We start from the raw sequence: 8,787 nt of genomic DNA, 5'->3' as shown, positions 1-8,787 counted from the left end.
AGGGAAAGGCTTGTTAACTTGTAGACCTTTCTCAGATGCTATCCTGTCTTTTCTCCCACCCATGTGAAGGAGGCTGGGGTTGGAGGGGACTTCTCCCTGTGGCGAATTTGCAGTGCCGACAGGCTACATATGAAAGAAGGTTGAGCAGGGAGCTGGAGAGCAGGTTTGGAAACTGCTGTGGCAGTGGTGTATGTAAGGCCCTTTGAAGGCTTGGCCGTTTGCCTGGAGGAATAACTCTGGGCATAACCCTACCTACTAATTAACAAATCCCTACCTGAGGGGGCAGTTGATTCAACCAGCAGCCATACTGGTGCAGATCAAAGGCTGCCTAGGCTAGAATCTCATGTCCTGCAGCGGCCAGTGGAAGATGCAGGAAAAGTGCAAGAAAACAGCAGATTGCAGTGTGAGCCTTTCTCATACCCATCCAACTTCTGCCATTGATCAGTGGTTTAGGGGCTTCCTGGGCCAGACATGTTTGACAGGCACCTTCTCTCCATAGCATCATGTCCCTTTTATGCCTGAGGCTTCTACAACATCCTGTGGTAATGAGTTCCACAACTGCACCAAGAGTTGGGTGGAAAAACGCTTCCTTCTGTTTGTTGTGAACCTGTTTCTTGATAAGGTGACGTGAATACAGCATCAGTTTTTCCCTTCACCATCTCCGCAACATTTACAGTGCAGATCTCCCTCTCTCCCGGAGGTTCAGAGTCCCAGTCTCTTCTGTCTCCACTTGCAGTGATGCTGTTCCACGTCTCCAGCTGTTTTTCCTGTATGAGCTCCATGCCTTTCCAAATTATTGTCTTCTACTTTTGAATCAAGATGACCAAACTGAACAGCATCATGGGGCACCCCTCACAGACCAGCACGGTTCTGCTCTTCCTTCAAGTCCTTTCTTGACAGATCCTGGTGGGGTGGTTACTTTTTGGCCCCTACTGGTTTCAGGACTGATAAGGAAATGGAGACGGTTGTTTCATGGGCTCTGCACGTGCCTGGTTCTTGTCAGAGTAAGAGTGCAATGCTGTCTGCATCCCACTGCTCTGAGTGCCGAGGTCCGGGAGAAGCTCAGTCTGCCCATGACTGTCTGCAAGGAGCAGCGCTGGGAAGCGGTGTCAGGGGGGTCCACACTGCACCTGAGCATTGTGATCCCATTTGTTTAGAGGGCGAACACGCCGATGCCCAGGACTTGAGCACAGAAGAACTAACCCTGCAGCCTCCCTAGCAGGGAGGAGGCTGAAAAGGACCAGGGCATCAGTGACTGTAGAAGGTGACTGTTTTGGGGAATGCTACATCAACAAGATCCAGAAAAGAGGGTTAGGTAGGTACCACATCACATTGGTTCATTCCTTTTTGATTTCTCTGCTGCTGAAGAGCTGTGCAACAAGTCACAGCTGACAGAGTCCCTCAGAAGCAGGATGTCCACAGTCCCATGCTCTCCAAGGTGAAGACAAAATGGCCATGTTCATGCTGCACTACTGGCGCTCGTGGTTTGCTATTGGAGGAGAAGCAAAAGGGAGAGGAGAAGAAGGATGGGTGGCTGGAGTCCATGGTCCTGTACCCAGCCCTGGGCAGACATGGGGCTGCTCAAGCCAGGAGGAGAGCAGCCCAGGCAGCTTCTCCACACCATTGTCTGGTGAGGAGCAGCAGCTCCCATGCAATGCTGCACCACCCATTTGTAAAAGCTTGTCCGTATCCGGCCATTTCACAGAACTGCTGCAGACAGCTGCCTGTGTTAGGAGCAGAGGAAATGCCCCAGCAGGGCTTTTCTAGGTCCTGGTACCTGCCAGTGCTGGAAAAAGCAACAACGTAAACTATTCCGTTCAGAAATGGCTCAAAATTGCGGTTTTGTATATATAGGAGCTGTAGTTCATATAAAGTGATGTGGTACATCATTTATAAATGGTATATGATAGCTCTTGCGGAGAGGGGGTTTGTCCTTCCTTCTTGTACCCTTGTTAGATGCAACCCCAGCACCTGACCTCTCTGTGGATTAGAAATTCAGGGACAGTTTGTATCTCTTTCTCCTTTTGCCACGTGGCTTCTCTAGTTTTTCCCTCTTTGGTGGTCCCTTCACTGATGTATGACTACGTGACTGGTCTACTCTTCAAAATCCTCCATGTGTTACTTACAAGGAGGTGTAAAGGGGTGTGAGAAAGGGCTGTTCGGTGCTGAAACCCCAAGTCAGCCTGCGCGGAAGATGTGCAAGCCAGCCCTTGCTCCAGCCGAGGGCTGCCTGCTCTGACCTACCTTCCGTGGGGCTAGACCTCCCCTGGGCAGGGCTGGCCTCTCCACAGGGCACCAACGGTTCAGCTGCTGCCGCATTTTCTGATCTCCCAAAAGCAAGTAGAAACGACGAGCAGCTCCTCAGCAGGAGGCAAAGTAAGGCAGTGCTGGAGTTGAACATTTGGGCGAGTTAAAAGGTGAGTGCGGATCAGCAGGCTCTCCTATTTCCCTTTCCTCTCTTTTTCTTTCGATACAATGAGAGAAGAAAAAAGAAAAACAAATGAAAAAAATTGGTAGCAAAGAGTTCCTCTCTCTCGCAACATCCTTGAGCTTGCACTGTGAAGTACAAGGGCGCTGCCTTGGCTCGCTGGACCCCAGTGGGCTGCTGGGCAGTGCCTGGATGCAAACCTCAGCCTGGCCAGTGTCCTTGGCGTGGTGGCACTGGGACAATCCTTATGCATGGCTCTGAGGCGCCATAGACACAGCGGGTCGGCAGGGAGGTGTTCTGACAGTCCGCTGACATCACTTTCAGTGCAGATAAACCAGCGAGGTTATCTCAAGTGCAGCAATATCCTCTGAAAAAGCGAGGAGGAGAACCTGCTTTGCACTGTGTCACCATGGATAAAACCTGCTAATGAGCAGCGGTGGTGGGAGCGGGGCCCTAGCACCTTCTATGGGCATCATGTGGCAGCAGCCTGGGTGCGCGGGACCCACAGCAAAATGCAGCGGAGGGACTACATGGGCTGGCCAGCATTTTCCAGCCTGGGTGTTTAAATTTTGCTCTATATTTAGTGTCCTAAATGAGTGCTTTGATTTGCAGCGTTTCCAAGCACCTGCTGCTCCTATTGACTCTGGTGGTCTATATGGGTCCCAGCAATCCTCAGGGTTAAGCTGCTCTATATACATGCCTAAATTTGGGTACTCGGGTTGGGAGCCACGGGTGCTATATTCTGCTGGGGCTTGTGTTTCTCCTGCTGTGGGGTATGGTGCTAAACTGGGGCTTGTGGGCAAAGTGTTTTCAAAACAAGGGCGGCTTTGATTTGCCAGTTTCTGGTTTAGCCCATCTGAGCGATTCATCATTTATTGGAGCAGAGAACAATTAAAACTTCTGGAAATAAAAACTGAAGTAAGGCTGGCTACCTTTTCCTCGCAGCAGGTGCCTGATGCACGCGCAGTCAGAGGCCGCAGTCCTTCTCTCTCGCAACAGGAGTGTTTTTCATGGCCTGTCCTCTGCAGACTCTGAGCTCTAACGCTGAATGCAACCATCCCACTGTCAAAACCTCTAGCTGGCTGCGACAGCTCCCCGGGGCACCACTGCCAGCGGGGCCAGCACTTGCCTTTTAAGGAGTCCTGGTCTGGAGCTGGCCATAAACCTTTTTCCTTTTCATGCTCCTTTCCACGGCAGGTAATTTACATGTCTAGGTAAGCACTGGCAACCATGTCTGTGTTTCTGTCCCTTCACAATATCCTGTTGTTGCTTTCCAGAGAAAAATACCAGCAGACATTCAAGGTTACTTCCTTGGCATGCTCTGTGTGTTTTCAGCCTGATTGTATCTGCACTGCTTAGACGTTTCCTGACACGCTGTATCTCCCCTGCTCTTGCATCACAGGCTGAGCATTAACTGCATGCTCTGCTGCAACAGACCTTTCTCTCCTGACCACAGCCCCAGCTATCTTTCAGAGACCTGCTTCCAGCCACGTTCCCTCCTTTCTGCTACTCCCACTTTCCCAGATTGCTCCTCAGATACTTGCTCGGTAGGTGTTAGATACTGAGACAAGTCTTCAGCCAGAGAAGAAGATGAAGAGTGACGCCCACACAGGCACTGGAAAGGGCCCTGCACTCTCTTACTTCAAGACAAATGACATCTCTCAGAGGTGTTTTAAGAAGTGACTGTCATCATGGGCTTACTGCTCCAAGGCTGCCCCCAGATGCTGCTCTGGTTCTCTGAAGCACCTGGATGAGATGCAACAGCCCCGGGATCCTCCGAGGTGCCTGGTTCACTGACCTGATGCTGCTCACTTTGCTCATCCAAACTCTGAGAAGTGGGAGTCCAGGTTTGCTGTTCCTCATTGCTCCAGGATGCTTCTCACTTGACATCCATTAAGGAGATCAGAGCCCACACCCACCTCCCCTCCCAGGCCTGGGCTTCGGCAGCACGCTCCGGCCTCCAGCGCAAAGCCTGTACTGCGGCTGATGCTGCAGATGAAAGCTGCTGCTTGTTTACAAGCTTTCCTCAATTAGAGCTCATTTGCTGCTCACACACTATATTTAAAAGCTCATGTTTAAATCAGCTCTGGTGATTAAGGAGTGCTTGTTTTGTTTTCTTTCCCAGATACACAGGATAATTCCTCCACCTGTTAAAATATGTTGCTAATATTTTCCCTCTGCTGCTGCTGCTTCTTCTTCTTCTCCTTCTGCTTCTCCTTCTCCTTCTTGTTCTTGTTGTTCTTCTTCTGTCTTCTTCTTTCTTCTTCTCCTTTTCCTTTTCCTTTTCCCGCTGGGATAGCCAGAGATCTGCAAGTGTTTATTTAACAGTAGCTGTTTATTTCTCATAAATTTTCCTGTCTGCAAATTGATGGGATCATGCAGGGAAAAGTTCTGCGATCAAGCTGAATTTGATCAAAATAAAAAGTTTCAGTTTGGGCATTTTGGCAGCACGGGATCTCTTCAGAGCCGCTCTCTCTATGAGACTCTGACACAGCCCCAGAGGTATGAAGGGCATAAAGAAGCTCATGGTGCCACTTTGTAGATCGATCTGGACAGTGTGAAAGCTCCCAGGCAGTGGTGCCACTGGAGGAGCTTCCCGGAGCCTCCCCCAGTCTCAGGGAGCCTCTGCACCCTCCTGATGGGGCTTAGGTGACCTTTTAGCCTCTAATTGTTGCAGGTCAGCTAAGCAGGGAAAAAATGGATTGGATTTTTTGTGGTTTCTCAAGGTTATTGTTTTTACAACTTGCCTGTTGTTTTCTTCCCATTCTGTTTGTTCTTCACTATGTCTTTTTGTTAATTCCTTACAAGTTTATCACCTGACGTCAATGTATATGTTTTTTCAGTAAATCAAATCGGCCAGATCAGACTTACCATGGGAGGATAACTTTAGCCTTTCGAGAAAAGCTTCGTTGAGATGTCAAAGCCCTTGCTATAAAAATTGTCCTCTGATTGTGTGCTTATTTCACTTTACTTTTCCATGAATTGAACTTGTGAGAGCTTCTTAGCCAATCTCCAGCATAAACTCTGTGATAAGCCTAGGATGAGAAGACAAACTTCCTTGCCATGCAGGTGAACTGATCCAGCAGACTTCCAGGAAAGGGGAGCACACCCAAGGTTTGACACCTACGGCTTTGGGTTTCATCAGTCATTTCTCCCAGCTAAACCACTGCCACAGTCTTACTTGCAGAATTTGCCATTTAAATTTTTTTTCTGTCCACCTACTGAATTTTTATGACATTGAATGTTTGCACAGACCAAGATGGGTTTTCCAACGGGCTACGAACTGGGGTGCTAACAGAAATGTTCCTATGTAGGTATTTGACTGGGACACGGCGTTTCTTTCTCCTGTGCCACTGGACCTTCCCTATATTACATGCTTTAGCCAAGGGCCAAGTGCTGACCTCCCCCCACCCCTTCCCAGTTCCACTCCGTGGGATCAGCAGAATCCTTCTGGATTTTCTGCAATGTGCGTGAAAAAAAATTTTTGCTCCTTTCGTAATTTTTAGAACAACTCAAATTACTTTGGAGATGTAACCAGGAAACATAATCTTGAGTAAGATAGAAACAAGAAAGTCGAGTCCTTGTGTCTTCCACGCTATTTCCATCTCCAGTGTATTTCCTCTCTCAAATTGCTCCTCTCCAGACTCACACTCTGCCAGAGATAACTAGGTGGCGGTGAGTGAAGAAAGGAACAGTGTTGTCTACAGCTTTGAACCATGAATAGCCCTTGGAAAAACAGCAGCAGGGAGAGATACAAGTTCATGTTGATAAAGCAGGTTGCCAAGTGACAGAAGACTTGATCCTGTTTCACTGAAGCTGGCGGTGAACTCCCATGGACGTCACTTTTATCACTGCTTCCAGCCCATCGTGGGTACCATCCACTGCCAGCCTGGGCACAGCATGGCTGTGAGGATTTCTGTGGGGATGAGGCTGCTTTGCTGGTTGAGCATCTTTCTGCTGCAGCTGCTGGGGCCAGGGTAGCGTGCACCCATGAGAAGCAAGGTGGGTTAGCTGAGGTTCAGCACTGTGCTGATGCTGTGCAGGGTCCTTTGGCTTTATGTTGCTGACAGAGTGAGCCCTCATGCATACACATATGTGCATCATATTTATGTATATCAGGGCCTTATTAGCCACCAATTTGTAAGCAGAACACTCAGCAGACAGGTTCTGCTGCTGTTAACTGGCCCCCACTGATGACAGCTGAGGCCCTCAGCTCTCCACTGGTATCACAACTCCTCCTCAGTTCTGGATCCATCAGGAAAACCTGACCTATCGGTCAGTCCAAACCTGGTTGCTCCTCGGACATGGGCTGATCCTATGCTAAGGGCTCACCTCCTCAGCCCTCCACCAGACCCTCTGCTGTGCCTTTGCCAGGTGATGGAAGGGGGTGAAGGGATTTAAGGCTGTTCTGATAGCTGTCCACTTCCCTACTACCCTTCTCTCCCTGCTTGGCGCAAATGACGTGAAACATCGGGCAGCCCTGCAGCACAGTCGCTTACTGCTGTCACCGAGACCATTCGTCAAAGCCCTGTGTAATGCAGTCGACAAAGGGAAACTGTTTTATTTTGGTGCCTCTGAGGGGGCTAGAAGAATAGCAGAACTGCAGCAGCCTAATGGATTTTGGAGGGGGGAAGCGGGACGGGACACAGCAACAATTTAGAGGCGTGCAGGGAAATGTTGTTGCGGTGATGAGGAGTGGGAGATGGAGTAACAATGGCTCCGATTTACATTGTGCTGCACCGGCGCTGTGATCTGCTGCCAAGATCAACCCGGGAGAGAGGAACTTGAAAATAACACGAATAGTGTGGCAAGAGAGATACCCTACAGCATATCCTGCTCCCTCGGTCTTTGCCTTTGAGTCAGGAATGAAATATTGGAGCTATTGTGGTGAAGTGAGGCTTAAAAATAGAAGGAAAAATCGGTGGTTTGTTTTTTTTTTCCTCCAAGGGTACAGTAATTGTTTTCAAGTTGTACTACTTCTAGTTTGAGTCAAGGAGGAAAACACTTCAAGGCATTGAAAGGGCTAGAAAACCTGTCACTCATCAGCTGCGGTGTGAGGGCTGCCCCTTATCTCCATTGCCGTAGCAATGCTGCTGCTCTGGTTACTCTCCCCCGTGGGTTTCATGCCACTTCCCATGTTACCCTCCATGCTCAAGATCCTTTCACAGAGGCCTGGTTAATACCACAAGTCTTACAAAAAACTAGCGCCCAAGCTCAGCTTTGGCGCTGGGGTGGCATTTCTGGTTAGCCATGTGTGTGCCCGAAGGGGAGCAGAGGGCCTGTGCCGGGGTGAAGCTGTCTTCCAGGCAAAAGATGGAAATTGTCCTCTGTCTTGCAAGAGCATCACCCTGGAATCAATCTGGGTTTGGGGAGTTACAAAGCTTGTATTTCTTGTAGTGTTTTAACCCATTTGGGGTGGTTTTTTGTTGGTTTTTTTTTTGTTATTGAGGTGATCCATGGGCTGGTGCAATTGGCTGGTAAATCTTAGAGGTCTCTGGGCGTTGAGAGAATTGCATTTACATGGTTGTGGGATGAAGCAGGCTGTCATCAGATCTGGTCACAACAGTGCAGGTGCTGTTCATCTGACATCTTCAGAAACAGCACCCCCCTCCGTGTTAAGCTTCTGTCTGGGCTTTGCAGGATGCTGCCAGCATTGGACCTCCTAGAGCTGCCTTTCTCAGTGCACAAAACCCTCCCTCTCTGCCTCTGAGCTTCCTTGGGAGCAGAGAAACTGGAATGGGATGCCAGCACCACCGCTACCCTGGGAATGTTTGTGGATGAATTCCAGCTGCCCTCCTGGGGGGTGTCCCCCCCACCCCAGACCTGCTGCCACCCTTCGATGAGTGACTGCTGCCATGCAGGGACAGGGCTGCTCCCCTACAAGGAGAGCACTGCACTGGTTTGTATAAATATAGCACATGACATTTATGTCTGAGTTTACCAAATTCAGCCCTTTCCCACTGGTGAACTGTGAGAACCAGCAGGGTCGTAGCTTCTATGGCCAGACAGAACTGCTATATCTGGATTTACCCAGATCCCTCGAGCTCAGTGTCTTGTTTCACTAAAGCCGACATTGGCCTGAAGTCACTGGGAGATGGAGTGCCTCTTTCTCTTTGTCCCAGTAACTGGTCACCACTGTTGTTCCGTCATGTGCTTTCCTTCTGGTTCAATACGCTTGTCCTTAACTCTCAAACCACCTGTGCCTTTGGTGATGGTGAAGATCCAAGCAGCACTGAATATTTTTGCCCCTCTAAAGCATGTGTATCAGGCTGTCTCTGTCTTGTTTGCTAAAATGAAGGAGAGACTCAGGTTTGTAAGAGACTGCCTCTGAGGCCCGCTCTTCTCCCCTGACCTTGTAT

This window comes from Buceros rhinoceros, unplaced genomic scaffold (assembly GCF_000710305.1).
Source record: "Buceros rhinoceros silvestris isolate BGI_N320 unplaced genomic scaffold, ASM71030v1 scaffold25006, whole genome shotgun sequence".
NCBI classification, from domain to species: Eukaryota; Metazoa; Chordata; class Aves; order Bucerotiformes; family Bucerotidae; genus Buceros; species Buceros rhinoceros.
Note: the sequence above shows the minus strand (reverse complement) of the source record.